The sequence below is a fragment of the Pseudopipra pipra genome, chromosome W, assembly GCF_036250125.1.
Source record: "Pseudopipra pipra isolate bDixPip1 chromosome W, bDixPip1.hap1, whole genome shotgun sequence".
NCBI classification, from domain to species: domain Eukaryota; kingdom Metazoa; phylum Chordata; class Aves; order Passeriformes; family Pipridae; genus Pseudopipra; species Pseudopipra pipra.
This window is the reverse complement of record NC_087580.1, coordinates 21,001,331-21,019,308: the sequence shown is the minus strand read 5'-3', so window position 1 is coordinate 21,019,308 and position 17,978 is coordinate 21,001,331.

Sequence of the window (17,978 nt, the reverse complement as noted above, 5' to 3'; positions counted from 1 at the left end):
CTGCCCCACACAAGAGCTTCCCGGCCCCCCCAGGGCTCCCCTGCTGCTGCCTCTACTCCTGGCCCTGCCTTTGCTGCTCCCTTGCCTGGGGCAGCGGCTGCAGGGGGGGGATGGCAGCAGCTTCAGCTCCACGGCACTTCCTGGGGGGAGCTCAGCCCGGGGGGACGGGCAGGGACCTGATGGGGATGGACAGGGGCCCAGCAGGGACAGCCAGGGCCTGCAGGGGAAGGCACAGGGACAACCTGGCCCCCCACACTGCCAGGGCTGTCTCTGCTCCTCCTTGCAGGCTCCGTGGCCAGGCACAGTTGGTGTTCCTGGGTGCCCACCATCTCAGCACTTGCAGCCGCTCAAATCAGCGCCCGCAGCTCTGCAGCAAAGCCCCAGCTCACCTGGCACACAGGGGATGGACACAGCACCTGCTCGGGGATGGGCACTCACAGCTTTGTGCCTTCCCCACCACGGGGCTCTCCTTCCTCAGCAGCACCTCTGCCTTGCACTTATTCTCAGCCTCACCTCAGGGACAGCTCTGGGCTCACCTCCGCGCCACTTCTCAGCCTCACCTCAGGGCCTGGGCTCAAGGACAGGAACCTGCAGGGAGGGGACATCAGGTGCAAGCTGAGGGCTGCCTGCCTGCACTGGCCTGGGGGCTTCTTTCTCCTTCTACAACCAGCCCAGAACTCAGCCTGCTTTGCTAACACCACACATTTACAGACTAACCTTGCAGATAGATATGGACAGACATCTCTATCCCCCTGGGGATGGAGCCTCAAGCATGTGCTGCCACAGGAATGGCAATCAGAGAATCACAGAATCAGCCACGTTGGAAAAGACCTCCGAGATCATCAAGTCCAACCCTGGATCCAACCCCGCTGTGCTTCCCAGACCATGGCACTGAGGCCACATCCACTCTCACCTTCAACACCTCCAGGGACGGGGACTCCACCCCCTCCCTGCCCAGCCCATTCCAAGGCCTCATTACTCTCTCAGCAAAAAATTCCTTCCCAATATCCAACCTAAACCTCCCCTGGCACAGATCCAGACCCAGCCCTCTTGTCCTACTGCTGCTGCCTGGCAGAACAGCCCCACCCCCACCTGGCTACACCCTCCTGGCAGGGACTTGCAGAGAGTCAGGAGGTCTCCCCTGAGCCTCCTCTTCTCCAGCCTCAACACCCCCAGCTCCCTCAGCCTCTCCTCACACCACTTGTGCTCCAGAGCCCTCCTGCCTTCCAGCACATCAACACACCCCCAGCTTGGTGTCACCTGCACATTTGCTGATGAAATGCCTGGTTCTGCAGGAGCTGCAGATGCTCAAGGGGCAGCAGGACCAAGTCAGGGGCCTGGGGGGGCCTGGGGGGCTTTGGGGTGCGGGAGAGTCCTGGGGGAGCTGGGGAGGGGCTTTGGGGATTGGGGGTACAAACCAGGACAGACCAGGACAGACCAGTACAGACCAGCACAAACCAGGACAGTCCAGTACCCCCTCACTGCTCCCCAGATCTCTCCTGGAGCTGGGCCACGTTGTTGGGGGACACCTGAGCCCCCCCCCAGTGCCCTCCCAGTACAGCCCAGTGCCCCCAGTACAGCCCACTGTGTTCCTGTCCCAGGGTGTGGGTGATCCCTCTTTGGGGGGGTTGGAAGGGATTTGAGGGGGGGGCTGCGGGAGATTTGGGGGGGGTTGGATGGGGATTTGGGAGGTTTTAGGGGGCTTTGGGTGAATTTGGGGGAGTTAAAAGGGTCTTGGGGGCATTGGGGGGTCAAAAGTATCTGGGGGGAAGGGGATTAAAGGAAAAAAAGGGGGGGTTGAGAGACCTTTAGGGGGAGTTAATGAGGCCTAGAGGGGGAGAGGAGGGCCTGCACCAAGAGCAGGTGAGTCCTGAGACCCTCCTCGTGTCCCCAAGACCCTTCCAGTGTCCCCAGTTCCCCCCTTGACACCCCCAATTCCACTGTCCACAAACCCCATTCCTGATGTCCCCAACCCTCCATCTCACCCCAGGAGCCCCCCCCTGGACCCTCTGACCAAAAATGCCCCCCCCAGCTCACAGAAAGGCCAAGGGCATCTGGGGACACACTGGGGACAGTTGGGGGGCTTTGGGGGGCACTGGGGGATTACTGGGGGATACTGGGACACACTGGGGGGAACCAGGGGGCACTGGGAGGGACTGGGGGGGAACTGGGGCACATTGTGGGGCACTGGCAGAGAACTGGGGAGTTACTGGGGAGTTACTGGGGGATTACCAGGACACACGGGGGGACACTGGGGGGTTACTGGGCCATACTGAGGGTCACTGAGAGCTCATTGGGATATACTGGGGGCACTGGGATCCCCATACCCGGATGTGGTACATCTCCCTCCCCGGATTTTGGGGGGCATCCCTAGGACCCCTCCCCTTGGGGCTGGGGGAACCCCTAAACCCCATTGCTGAGCTTCAGGGGACCCCACAAAATCCCCTCAAAACCCCTGAAATCCCCCCCTTGATCCATTGAAACCTCCTCGAGGTCCCCTCAAATCCCCTCAGAGACCTCATCACCCCCTCACGACCCCCTAGACCCTCCCAGTGACCCGCAAAACCCACTTGGGACCCCCCAAGCCCATTCAGGGACCCCCCAATCCCCCTCAAGGACCCTCAAAACCGTCTGAGACCCCTTAAACCCCCCAGAGACCCCAAAACTGCCTAAAAGGTCCCCGCAAAGCCCCCCAGGACCTCCAAACCTCTTCACAGACCCCCAAAGCCCACCTGGGACCCCCCAAATCTCCTCAGAAACCGAAACCCCCATCAGAGCCCCCCAAAACCTTTCAGGGACCTTCAGCCTCCCCCCTGAGTCCCCTTAAGACACTGAATCCCCTCCGGGACCGCTCAAAACGTCCCCGGGAACTCCGGAACTTCTCCGCTAAGCCCTCCCGAGCCCTCCAGCCTTTCCACCCACAGCCGCGCTCCCCGCAGCCCCCGAGGGGATCCCCAGAGCCCCGCTCTCGCCGCCCCCCGCCAGCTCTCACAGTTCAGCGCAGAGGCCGCCCCGCCGCCTCCTCCGCCATCGCGGCCACGCGGACAAAATGGCGCTCGCTCTGCGCGCGCACCGCCTGGACTGACCCGCGCCGCAGCCAATCAGCGCGCGGCCACGGCCCCGTCCCGCCCCCGTCCCGCGCGGGGCATTGTGGGAGTTGGAGTCCTTGCGGCGGGACTCGATAGGACGAGTTTGGATTTTAGTTTTTCTATATTCTTTTATTTTCTCCTTTTTCTTTCTTTCTTCTTTATTTAGTCCCCTTTTTCCTTTCTCTTTTTTCTTTTTTTTTCTCTTTTTTATTTGTTCTTTCTTTTGGTTTGTTTTTTTTTTTTCTCATTTTTTCTTGTTTTTTCTTTCTTTTTTTTTCTCTGAAGTCTAGACAACTTTAGGAATAAATTTAAAAGCCAACACAGTGCTATAAATGTAGGATGTAAATGTAAGGAAGTAGTAATGAGATCTCTGGCAAGACTTCACTCCTACTGTGCTCAGTAATCCTTACCACATCATAAAAATCTGCTTTCTTAAAAATGTGAGAAGAGAGTTGATCCTAGGAATAAAAGTTATGAGCTGGGAAGACAAGAACAGAAAAGCCCTCGTTCTGAAACAGTCACAGAAAAGGCAAACAACTGAGACACAAATATTAAGTGATGAAAGAGAAGTCACACAAAGAAATATTTTAGAGATATGCAGAAGAATTACAAGCATTGCTCCATTTTGACTAATTCTTCCTTACTTTATTTGCTGTGATAAATAGCAAAACTGTCTGCTTAAAACTGGGAGAATTTTACTGATTAATACACCACAGACCACTGAGGGTTTGTGTGCCAGTTCTGCTTCTCACTCGTTCAGTAAAGCTGAGCAGAACTTCTGATCACACAGAAATGCCAAGTGGCTGCAGACTGGGCTGGGAGGGAGCAAATCACCCTGAAAAACAAAGTCCCAGTGCTGCCTGGGAGTGCAGAAGAGCAGGGACGGTGTCAGGAAAGACATCTCCTGAGAGGAACATGAACTGAACTCAAGTCCAGTTTCCTTTTGTCTTCTATCCAAGTTATTTGGGAGACAGTTGTGACAGTTTTTCTCTGAAATGCAGGTAGAAGGCCAAATCTTGATTTCCTTGGCTTTGGCATTATTGATGTTTTTGGATACTTTTTCATTCCCTCACTTCAATTCTATGGCAAGACAGCAGAGAACTCTGCAAAAAGGTTTCTTTAACACAAGTTGAAAATTCAGAGGTTATTTTTAGTTTGAAAAAAAAAATTGTACTCTTGGCTTACTTTGCATAAAGGTGATATTCACTCACCTGATGACAGTAAAAAAGCCAACAAACAACATCAGAAATCTCAGACATTAAGGTATGTTTGGCAGGTGTAATTACTACAGAAAAGAATAAACTGTTGTATCTTCCCTTTCTCTCTCCTTTTCTCTCCAGTTTCAGTGGCCTTTGTGTCTCATTGTCTCACAATTTTGCAGGTATTTACATTTTCCACACCTTACAGCACAAGGATATCCCCTTTGACATGGTAGCCAAGCTGGTGTTTGCTTGGAAACAAGCTATAGGAAGGAAAAATATTTTAATTAAGCAAAGGGTTTCAAGAATTCAGATATAAAATTTCAAATTTTTAAAATTCCATTTCAGATCTTTTTTGAAACCTCAGAGAAAAATCCCACAGAGTAATTTTTAACTGTAAATGGGACCAGCAATAAAGCAAAAGCACTTTTATGGCTGTCATGTTTAAGAAAGATCATCTCTGGTTTTGTCCCCAGCTAAAGATGGGAACAAAGCAGTGATTTGATTCCCTCTACATTTCAGCCTCAGCGAGATCTTAAAAGAACCTTCATTTTCCCCCACTTCAGCTTTTTTTGTTTCCTAATATGGAAAGGTGATGAAAATGTCACAGGGTGACAGAACTTTGCTGGAGGAACACAGAGTTCATTGCAAGCAGAGGAACTTCAAAGCTTCCTCAGCTGTGCCAAGTGGCTCAAACCTTCAAACCCTGTCCCTTCACTCAAGTGCTTTGTGATGACCAGGCTCACTTCCATAATCTGCATTCAAGGGCAGAAAATACAGAATAACATGACAATAAAACCCCAACCAACACACAAACAACTCACAGACATTTGCCTTTGCTGACAGTTAATGAAAATGCCATTTTATTCTGAAAACTGTAGGGGCAGGAGTTGTCAAAAATAAAAAATATTAAAAAGGGAGCTTTTTAGAAAAGCAGTGCAAACCACAGGAGTAAAGTAACATAAAAATGGATCCAATTCCTGTACTTACATATATCTGGGAAATGGTTCTAAAGAGAAAATTCAGTGTGATTTTTCAGATGTCTTCTGCAGGTTTTCACCAGGAATTTCAATGTCATTTTATTGTAGAATTCCTTCAACAGAAGAACCTAATTTGTCACATAAATAAGGTTGACTTTAATTACAGTACTGAAAAGTCCAGTTGATTTACACAGAATGAAAAGAAAAACCAACACAAAAAAACCCCCCAAGCATGAATACCCTTGAGAATATATAAAAATGGCATACTTCACCTAAATTGTGTCCTTTTCTGGACTAGATTAGCTGTCTCTGATAGAATACACCCCCATTCACAGGAAAAAAATGAAATACATAATACACCTCTCCCCTTCACAATATGTTAACTATTCAACTGTTTTCATTCTCTAGTTCTTAAAGTTAACCATGTGACAAATTAGAAGCCAAAAAGAACAATTTTGGTAGTGAGAACTACTAATGCAAACATATTCTTCTGAACTCCCAGTCCTCAGCTGAGACAACAAATCACATTTTGTTCAACAGAGTGTTTGTGGAATTGTTCCAGGCACAGAAAAAGCACTTTTTCACACTCACCCCCTGGAGGCCTGACAATTGTTACAGCATCACTCATCAACCTGCCCTGGCTGTTGGATGCATTCACTTGCACTGTGGAGTTAGAAAATGGAATCAGGCCTTTAATGGTACCAATACATTGAATTTCCTGCTGCTGCAGAACATCTGAGTATCATTTACCACAGAATAATGAGCATTATCTGTTAGGAAAAAACAAGAAAGGGGGAGAAGAACAAATGTCAGACCTTGTGTCTGCTACAATTCACTGCCTTTAGGAACTAAGTCTTACTCCTACTCAAAAGGAGACTTACTATTTATACCAATAACACACACACACACAGACAGAATTTTGGCTATTGGGGAGAAAAAATATTATTCATCATTTCTCCTGCTTTTGGCAACAGTTTATGGTACCTGTAAACCTTGGAAAATAACCCAACCAATCCATGAAGCAACCCTGCAGCTGCAGAGCTGACTGCTCTATACTGCAAACAGGAGCCAGCTCTCAGAAATTACTGATCTTCTGGAAAAGCTGTGGGATAACTGCAAATTCCAAACATTACTGTTAATTCTTGTGCCTCTGATACACTGGTAACAATTTCTGAATTCACCAGAAAAATGCTCACTTAGGAGTTTATCAGCTAACTCATTGCACAGAGCAGAAAGTCCCCTGCAGTAACACCTGCTTTCCAGCACGGCCTGCAGTCCCCTCACAGGTAAAAGGATTGGAAGCATTCAGCTGATCAGCTGAAACCATCAGGGGACACCACAGAACCTCCATGTCCTCTGCAAACCTTTTAAGGTCTCAAACCTAAGATCAGACAATATTCTGCCCTACAAAAATAAAGAAACCCTTTCCAAAACACCTACTAAGATTAGAAAATAAAAACAAATTGCATGTCAGGTCATAATTTTTTTCAAATCAATGAAGAGTTCACTCACATATCTGAGAGCAAAGCTGAGCTCATTTAAAGATTATCCTGTATTTCCAACATATAAAGCCCTCTATAAATGATTAATATTATTACTACTGTTCATCATTCCATGCAGAGCTCTCACAGTGAATCAAAGGAAATTCTCTGTTACAAACAACAGCAGAATCACACAAGTCTAAGATCACAGGTATGAGAATGACATTAAACAGTATATAACTATTAAAAATATTGGAAGTGAAGTCAGGCATTGTCACAGGCAGCAGATTGAATATTCACATCTGAGCCCTCTACAAAACCCAGATAAGACAGAACTACAAAAACTCTAGAAAATCAACGTTTTAATTAATTTTTAAGGGAAACTCCTTGGTTTTACACATTTTCATTCAAGTTTTAAATGAGCTGTTAAAACTGAAATGTTATTAAATCTGAAATCGGTTTTCCAATCTCCCACATTTCCAGGATGTGCTCTAACACGTGTGTGTGCAGCACATTTCAGTCCTGCTCACAGGACATTTCACCACAGAGGAGTGATCTGCATTTTCTTCTAATTTGGGGATTCCTACAAACAATCTCTGATTTACTCACGGTCCAAGTCCAGGCAATTCCATGATTTTGGTGTTCACAGAGTGGCACAAAGGGTGTTTGCAGTGATTCTTCTGGTAACACATGACAAACTTATTTTCTGAGGTTTTGTGGAGGGGGGGCAGTTTTGTAAAACTCTTTGTAAACCTGCCTTGTACCCAGTTCCTTCTTGCTCCAATTCTCCCTGGATGACACCGTGCCACAGCACCAGAGCCCCCGGACAGACTCCAGCAGGGTGAAGGTGGGATGGTTTCATGGAGCCTGAGGGATTCAGTTGGGATTTCACTGAAGTTTACACAAGCCCCAGACCCCATTTTAGATACAGCAATGAAGGCAAAACTTCTCATCCTGCCAGAAGAACAACCACGTTTGACACATTCCACACACAGAATCCTGCAGGAGCAAAGTGATTTTGTCTGACATCACTCTCATGGACCCAGGCTGCTCAACCAGCACCACAAAAATGCATCCACAGTCCTTGAACTCAGCTCTTCAATTGTGCATCAAACCCTCCTTCTGCACCTTTGTGAAACTTTCCCCAGTGACATGAAACATTCAGGACTCAGCTGGATGTGGAAAAAAGATGCATTTTTTAAACATTTCCCCTCCAATGTGTAGGAAAGTTTAAAAATTAGTGTTGACAGATTGGCACATAGGAGAGATTCAAACTTTAAGCATAAAAATGGGTTGCCTAGTAGCAATTGATATGCCAAATTCGTGAGAAAATTAAAATTTTCTATCTACAGTACAGTTTTAACATGTTAATATCTTTATTTTCATCCACCTGAACCTGGAAGGAAAACATGTGTTTCCTCTGCTGATATTTTTATCCCATTATTACTCTTTCTTCCAATGGCTATCTATACTAGATTTTAAAAAGACAGTTTTGAGTAACAGAATATGAATTAAAAGGATAACACTCTATTCCAAGTTGCCTGGAAAACAACATTAAGATACAGTAATTATACAATTAGCTGTAACATTAAATTCTAGTTATAGCAGAGTGATTACTGGGCAATTAGAAGAAGTATATAATTACTCAATAATTAGGAGAAATTTGTAATTACATCACCATTTGATTCAGCTCAAAAATGAACTTGCACATTTACAAAGAGATTGACAACACAGCAGCTCAACATTTTTCATTGCTTCTAATAAAAAGCCAAGGAGGACTTGCAAGTTTCCCAACCCGAATTTTACACAGACCAAAGGTGGTTTTATCCCTCTTCCCAGCCAAGCAACTTACTGCTGCTGGCCAGGAAAATGTTAGAAGGACATTTTTAAATGCAGGTCTTGCTAGGGCTGACTTGCAATTTGCAGCTTTGCCACTTCTCACTGCTTCCCCTCAGCTGTCAGTGGGCTGGAAAATGCAGACCCAGAGGTTCAGCCTGACAGACAGTGACACAGTGACAACCCTGTCACATCATTCCATGCCAGTCCTGCCCAGCCTGCCCCAGTGGGGACCCAGCTGGTGAGGAGAAGGGGACGAGGCCTCTCTTTTGCCATTTGTCATGGGTGTTTTTCTCTCCATCCTGCTCACAGGTCCTACTGTAGCCCACCAGCAGGTCCGCTGCAGATCTGAACAGCAGGTGCCTCAGGTACCGGGACAGTCCTAAAAGACACTGTTTCCTTCAGACAAGTGGTTTGTACCAGAGCACCTCCTTGTTCCTGCACTCGCCTTGTCATTGCTGCCAGGAACAGACACCAGCACTCCAACAAGCAAGGGCTCTGCACAACACAGGAACAACCAAAACAGGTAGAAAACTAACTCCTAGATCTGGTTCACCGTGTCCTTCAGCACTTCAGACATTGCAAACAATTGTGCCAAAAGCTGGATTGGAAGGGGAGGAGGCTCAGAGCCACCATCTCCTGTGAGCTGTTAAAAAAGACTAAACCCTTTGCAGACGTGAAGGGCTTCCCGAAGCTCCTTCATCTTTCCATATTTGTGCACAGTGATGGTTTTGTTCTTTTCCTGAGCCTTCCTGCTCAGCTCTCCACAGCTCCCCCAAAGTATCTGAGGGCCTTCTTTCCCTGAGCCTGCTATTGGAGAAAAACCTCAGAAAAACTCTTCCCACTTTACTCGTAGTTTGTACCAGATCAAAGGATCTCAGTTTTTCAGGAAAAGATCCCAATGAAGACATTAGGGCTAAAGAATATCCACATCCACAGTTAAAGCTTGTGGTGGGCTGGGGTTGGGGAGCGGTCCCTGCTGTTCCTGGCGGTGCAGGGAGAGCGGCTCCGGCGGGCAGAGTTCTCCCCAGTCCCTGTGCGCCCGGCGACAAACCCTCCGTACGCCCCGCGGGGAACAGCAAAGTTCCCGTGGCCGACCCCGCGCACTCGGCACGGGCGGGGACCAAAAGCTCGCCCGGGCCCTGATCGAGGGCTCAAAGCCCCGCCCCGAGCTCATGAATATGCAGCAGGGCAGGACATTTGCATCCCCCGGGACGGCCCATTGGTGGGGCGGCGGCCAATCAGGCGCCAGGGGCAGAGGGTGGGGGCGGGGCAGCGACCTTGGAACAAAGCCTTGGAAATCTTTGATCCATCCACGGGATGACTGGAACCATCACTTACATCAGGGTTATCCCTACCTGCTGTCTTTGTGTTGTCTGACATCCAATGCATGGGTTTTAAAACAAGAGATTAAAGGGGTTGTACTTTTTAAAGGTGCAAGGAACACCAAATTCAACCCTCACAGTTGAATCAATAACACTACAAAAAATACCCACATCAGAAAAGCATGTATTTTAAGTCCTGAAAAGCAGAAAAGGGACTTTCCACATGGGTGTCCTGTCATCCAGAACTATTAGGGAAGAATTCAATAGAATAAAAAAGTGTTCTGTCCAAGATCCAGGTGAGATTCTCTCTCTTCTAACATTTCACTGACTCAGGAAGCAAGATTTTGGCACAGAATTAATACTGGAGCTCAGGAGAACCTGACTGTGCTGGGGAATCAGAGCTTTCCCCCTGGGAAATGAACTGCTCTGACACAGGGGGAAAAAACCAGGAACAAAGGCTGAGTTCAAATGCTCCAGAGTAAACAAGTCCTTCCTCACCAAAAGGTCTGAGCTCCCCTTAACTCATCTCTAGACATCCCTGGAAATGAAACAGCCTGACCTTGAACCCAAGGGAAACAAAGACAAATTCCACGGTTTTAGCTGGAGCAAGGCTGGGGGGAGGGATGTGTCACTCCTCTATGACATCACATGCCCCTCATGGCATCACATCCTTCCTGTGACATCACACCCCCCCTTGTGACATCACATCTCCCTATGACATCACATCCATCATATGACATCACATCTCTCATATGATGCCATATAATCCCCGTGATGTCACGTTCTCCCCTGTGACATCACATCCTTCCTGTGACATAACACCTCCCATGTGACATCACATCTCTCCTATGATGTCACATCCATCATATGACATCACATCTCTCATATGATGCCATATAATCCCTGTGACGTCACGTTCTCCCCTGTGACATCACATCCTTCCTGTGACATAACACCTCCCATGTGACATCACATCTATCCTACGATGTCACATCCAACATATGACATCACATATCATCCCTGTGACATCACACCTCTCCTGTGACATCACAGCTGACGTCACATCCATCATATGACTTCACATCTCTCCTGTGATATCATATAGTCCCTGTGACATCACATCCTCCATGACATCACATCTCCCCTATGATGTCACATTTATCATATGACATCATACCTCTCCTGTGATATCATATCATCCCTGTGACGTCATGTCCTCCCCGGGACATCCCAATGTCCCCAGGACATCACATCTCGTCTATGACACCACATCCTTCCTGTGACATGACATTTCCCCTATGACATCACACCACCTCATAACATGACAGGTCCCCTGTGACATCACACCTGCCCTGTGACATCACACCTGCCCTGTGACATCACATCTCCCCTACGACATCCCACCACCACATGACATCACAGCTCCCCTATGACATCACAGGTCCCCTATGACATTACATCCTTGTCGTGACATCAAGGCTGCTCGATGACATCACATCCATCATCCCCTGTGACATCACACCTCTCCTGTGATATCATATAATGCCTATGACATCACATCCTTTCTGTGACATCACATTTCTCCTGTGATATCATATCCTGCCTGTGACATCCCGTGCTCACCTGTGACATCACATCCTCCCCTCTGACATCACACCTCCCTTGTGACATTGCATGCTTCCTGTGACATCACATCTCCCCTATGACATCACATCTCCATTGTGTCATCACACCTTCCCTATGATGTCACATCCATCATGTGACATCACATCCTCCCCATGACATCACATCCTCCATCGTGACATCACATCTCTCTTGTGACATCACATCTCCCTTGTGACATCACGTCCTCCCCGCAACATCACATCCTCCACCGGGACATCACATCCTTCCTGTGACATCACATCTCCCCTATGATGCCACATCCATCATATGACATCACATCTCCCCTGTGATATCATATCATCCCTGTGACATCCTGTGCTCGCCTGTGACATCACATCCTCCCTGTGACATCACATCTCCCTTGTGATATCACATCCTTGTTGGGACATCAAGGCTCCTCTATGACGTCACATCCATCATATGACATCACATCTCCACTGTGACATCACATCCAGTGACATCCAGATCCATCCCAAGGTTGGGGGTGTGTCAGACAGGCAGAACCACAAATGCCTGCACAGCCCAGAGCAGTCAGTGTGGGGCTGTGCTTGCTGCTGCAGAGACCCCCAGGGAACAAACCCAGGCAGGAGTTTGGGGGGGTGTCCCTAAGGAGGACACTTGCCTTATTATTGCTTATTATTTGTAATATCTTATAGATCTATCACACAACAGCTAAGGATGGATTCTATAGAATATGTGCCAGAGATATTTGGGTTGGGTCTGGCTGAGCTGCAGTTCAGTTCCCCACAGCAGCCCTCCCAGGGCTGGGCTTGGCATTGGCAGCTGGAAGGGGGTTGAGAACACCCCAGTGTTTTGGCCACTGCTGAGCACAGCACCCACACTGGGACATTCCTTCCTTAGCTGAGGGCAAGAGCCTGGCAGGGGACCCAAGCAGGCCAGCTGAGCCCAACTGACCACAGGGACATTGCAGACCATGGGAGGTCAGCTCAGCTCTAAAGCTGAGGCCCGGAGCAGGAGGGGGGCATTCATTGTCTGATGGCTGCCTGCTGAGGAACCCTCACAGGTACCCAAGCCCTGCTCCTCGGGAGTGGCCGACCATGGCTGCTCATGGGAAGCAGAGAACAAACCCTGCTGTCTTTCGCTTTAAATAAACTGTCTTATCTCAACCCACAAGTTGTTTTTTTTTTTATCACCTTACTCTCTCCACCATCCCTATGGGAAGGGGAGTGATAGAGCGGCTGGGAGGGCACCTGGTGTCCAGTCAAGGTCAACCCACCACACACCTGAACACTTCCAGAGACTCCACCACCTTCCTGGGCTGCTTGTTCCAATGCCTGAACACTCTCTCAGTGGAAAAAGGGGTTTTGAATATCTAATCTGAGACTCACCTACTGCAATTTAAGGCTGTTTCCTCTCTTCCTGTCACTAAAGGCTTTGCAGAAGAGTCTGACTCCCACACCCACTAAAACCTCCTTTCAGGTCATTGCAGAGAGCAATGAGGTCCCCCCTGAGCCTCCCCTTCTCCAGACTCAACTAGCCCAGTTCCCTCAGCCGTCCCTCAGCAGACATGTTTTCCAGAGCCTTCCCCAGCTCCGTTCCCTTCTCTGGACACGCTCCAGCCCCTCAAGGGCCTTTTTGCACTGAGGGGCCAGAACTGGACACAGCACTCCAGGTGGGGCCTCCCCAGTGCCCAGCACAGAGGGGCAATCAGTTCTCTGCTCCTGCTGGCCACACTCTTCTCCACAAAGGCCACGATGCCCTTGGCCTTCTTGCCCCCCTGGGCACACTCTGCCTCATATCCAGTCTCTGTCAAGCAGCACCCCCAAGTCCCTTCCTGCTGAGCAGCTCTCCAGCCCCTCTGCCCCCAGCCTGGAGCGTTCCAGGGGGTTGTTGGGGGCCAAGGGCAGGCCCTGACACTTGGCCTTATTGATCCAGCCTGTCCAGATCCCTCTGCAGAGCCTTCCTGCCCTCCAGCACATCCACACTCACACCCAATGTGGTGTTGCCCACGACTTTCCTGAGGGGGCACTCGATCCCCTGGCCCAGATCATCCACAACGATGTTAAACAGGAGCAGCCCCAACCCTGAGCCCTTGGGAACCCCACTAGTGACCGGCTCCACCTGGATTTCCTTCCATTCCCCACCACTCCCTGGGCCATCAGACACTTTGTCACCCAGCAAACAGGTCCCCGGGCAAGCCATGAGCAGCCAGTTTGTGCAGGAGATGCTGGGGGAGATGGTGCCAAAGGCTTTCTGGAATTCCAGAGAGACACATCCCAGCCTTTCCCTCAGCTGCTGAGCGGGTCCTTTGTCAGAGAAGGAGATGAGGTTGGTCAGGCAGGACCTGCCTTTCCCAACCCCACGCTGGCTGGGCCTGATCCCCTGGTTGTCCTGCCCGTGCCATGGGATGGCACTGAGGAGGATCTGCTGCATGGACTTCCCTGGTCCTGAGGTCAATGGGACAGGCCAGGAGCTGCCCAGATGCTCCTTTTGGCCCTTCCTGGGGATGGGCATCCCATGTGCTTGTTGCCAGTCAGCTGGGACTTGTGCAGTTGTGCAGCACTGCTGGGCAATGAGTGAGAGTGGCTTGGCCAGCTCTTTCTGCAGCTCCCTCAGGACTCTTGGCTGCATCCCATGTGGGCCCAGGCACTTGGGGGGGTCTCACTGGCAGAGCAGGTCACTGACCATTTCCTCCTGCATTCTGGGGGCTTCACTCAGCTCCCCATCACCAACTGCCAGCCCTGGGAGCTGGGGATGCTGAGGACAACTGCTTTGGGTGTTAAAGACTGAGGCAAATAAAGCAATGAGTAACCTCATGGAACCAAGGACCACTGTGACACTGCAGGGCCTTCTGGAGCCCTGGGACACTGGGCAATCTCATGGAATCAAGGCAGCACTGTCACCCTGGGAAAACTCCTGGAATTCAGGGCCCATTGTGACACTGCAGGTGTCACACATGGAACAAAAGGAACCCTGGGATGCTGCAGAAACTCCTGGAACCAAGGGAGCATTGTGACATTGAGGGGGCTGATGGAATCAGGAGTCCATTGGGACAATCCAGGGCCTCATGAAATCAAAGGAATTCTGGGACACTGTCAAACCTCCTGGAACCAAGGGTTCCTGCTGACATGTGTGTCCTCCTGGAACCAAGGGAGCCCTGAGATATTTCTGAACCTCCCAGAATCCAGGGGCCATTGGGACCCTGCAGAACCTCCTGCATTCAAGTGGTCCTTGTGAAACTGCAGGCTCTGCTGGAACCCAAGGATTCCTGGAACACTGCAGAGCTCACGGAACCAAGGGGCCACTGTCCCACTGCAGCTGCTTCTGAAGCACAAGGGACCCTGGGACAATGGGAAATCTCCTGGAATCCAAAGGGCATTTGGGGACTGCAGGGCCTCATGGAACTAAAGGAACCTTTGGAGATTCTGGAAGCTCATGGAATCAAGGATCCATTGTGACATGTGGGGCCTCCTGGAAGCAAAGGAACCCTGAGAATTTCTATGGGAACAAGTTAAGGCAGCAGCAGCTGCATTCAGTTAATCAGGATCCAAAAGGAGGGTTTTGGCCTTGACTGGTGTTTTCCATCCAGAGAGGGCTGTTTGCCAAAGTGGAAACCACTTGGAACGCTCTGCAGGGCAGCCTGTGTTTTTCTCGGGTGGCTGAACACAGCCAGCACATGAGGGGAGAGGAATGTGTGGGATCAGGGCACTGCTTTGGGGCCATGCTGGGAATTCCAGTGGACTAAAAGACAAAGCCCAGGTGCTGTTTCCAAAGGAACCCCAAGGAAAGGGGGACACTGGAAAGATGGGAGGACAAGTCCCACAATGGAACTCTGTGTGTGCAGCCTCATTTTCTCCTTCAGCACCCACAGGAGAGGGGGTAAAAACTGGGGGTTGGGACCCCAAAACTGATTGGGGGGGATATTGAAGATTGAGGGGACAGCGGGAAATTGGGAAGAACAGGGAGAAGGGTGGAAAAGGGGAGGTGGTCTGGCAGGTCAAACAGTCCCATGGGGGTCTTTGGACACACTGGGGTTCGCAAAGGGGGGTGGCCCCCCGGAGCTCCCAACTTCCTGTGGGGTGCTGGGGGCTGCTGGATCCAATCTAAGCCTTGGATTATCCCAACACTTTCAGTTCACGGGAATTACAGAGCTGTGACTGAAGCACTTCTGTCCCCCAGATTTAAAGGATGGCAGATCAGATCTGTTGATAGAAATTAATTATTTAGGGTTACAAATGATCAGACAAAAGATCTTCATCACAATTATTTACTGCACAAGAGAAACACTAAAACTACCAGGAGTACAGGATAAGATAGGACAGTGCTCTACACTAAAGCAATTGTTGAAGCAATTCTACTCAAGCTGGCACCAAAGCAATAATTGTTAATTAGAGATGGATGGAACTCCCCCAGACCAACGCTGGTGGGGAGATCTCTGCTCTCAACCTCCAGCAGTGACCTTGGGGGGTCCCCAGCCAAGGCAGGAATCTCCACACACCCCCCAAGAAGGGTTCTGTTGGCAGAACCTGCCCCTGGGAAAGGGGACTGGCCTTTTCTGGTTGAAAGGGATGGACTGACAGTCACTGGACTGCAGGGGTTGCCTCCCCATCAGGGGGTTCATTTGGGGTGGAAGCAGCGGCCGAAGCTCTTCCTGCCTGATGAGGTAGGAGTTCTGGTTGAAGCTCTTCCCGCACTCGGGGCAGAGGGAATCCTGCTTCTTGTTGCAGAGCACTGCAGGCACAAATTGGCTGCAGAGAACCTGGTCTCTGCACAGAAGCTGGTGGATGGAGAGGAGCTGGCTCTGGCCAAGGTTACTGTGTGCCATGCTTTAGTCCTGGCTGGCACCAAGGTGCTGATGACTGGCGTGGGGTCAGTGACACTTTCCCTGCCTTGCTCAGGTGGCTGTGCTGCTCCTGTATCACACCTCTGTGAGCTGCAAGAGCCCTGGTGACTGGCATGAGTTTGACTACAAGACCCAGGTAATCCCTCTGGGGTTCCCTCCCTTGGGGTGCAGCAGGAGCAGCGGTGGCTTTCAGGGGGTGCTCTGAGACCTGACCTCCTATTCTGGGTCCCCTTAAAAGACAGTGTGGAGTGGGTACTGCAGTGCTCACCGGTGGTTTTGGTCTGTCAAAGGCTTGTGGCAGCAAGTGTGGGCACCAGCATGGGTAGGCAAGGGAGCTGCCTGCTGCCCCAAGTCTGCTGTGGCTGCTTCCTGTGAGCTGCAGCAGAGCTGCTGACCCCATGGCTCCTCTGACACAGGTTGAGCTGGCATCAATCCTCAAATTTGTGCTGGATAATGAGGAGAGCCTGAATGAGAACCTAGAGCCATTTCTGCTGACAAAAGGTGAGTGCTGTGTCTGCTCATGCCTGAGGAGATGTGAGCTGGTCTGAAACCTCTTCCCACATTCCCCACACATGTATGGCCGTTCCCCAGTGTGGATGTGCTGGTGTAGGATCATTTCAAAGCTCTGCCTAAAGCTCTGCCCACATTCCCCACACTTGTAGGGCTTCTGCCCAGTGTGGATGTGCTGGTGCTTGATGAGGGAGGAGCTCTGCCTGAATCTCTTCCCACATTCCCCACATGTGTAGGGCCCTACACCAGTGTGGATGTGCTGGTGAGTGAAGAGGCTCGAGCTCTTCCTGAAGCTCTTCCCACATTCCAGGCACCTGAAGGGCTTCTCCCTGCTGGGAGGCTGCTCAGGGAGCACCAGGTCAGAGCTCCGCCTCAAGCTCCGGCCGCCTTCCCGGCACAGGCTGGCTCTTTCCTCCTCAGAGCACCCTGGGATGGCTTTGGAGCCCCTCCTGCGGGGGGATCTCCGGCCCTTTTCCTCCCCGCTGCCTTCCTGCGCCGGGGAGCCCTTCAAAACGGCCTCTCCCACCAGGCTCTGCCGGGGGGATTTGTCCTCCGGGCTCTCCGTCCTCAGCTCGGGGCCTGGGGCAGGAAGCAAGAAGGACAGGGAGGGGATTTGCCTCCGGCCCACAGGGAAGGCCAAGGACATCCCCCCAACTCCGGCCCCGGCAGGACGGCGGCGCCAGCGGGGTTGTCCTGCAGCCGGGGCCATGCTCGGCTGACAGAGCCAGCACAACACCCGCCCAAAGGGACACTGACTGCCTCCTCACCTGCCTGGGGGGCCCAAGGCATCTTCCTCTTCCTCGCAGCCTCCTTCATCTGGCCAAGCTTTGGGAAGGAGAAATCCTGATGGGGGGGAAAACAAGGGCTGAGCGTGTTGGCTTGGGGGTTCCTCCTGCCCAAGTCCATCTCTAGAACACATCGGGCATCTTGTGACCATAAAAACCTCCAAAACACAAGGATTCAGCCCTGTAAAACAAAAACCACCAAAATTCAGGAAAAAAAACCCTCAGAAATATCAATATGAACCCCTCCTCAAACTGAAAAAAGTTAAAGTTTAGCCAGTAAATACTCCAAAATATGAAGATTCAG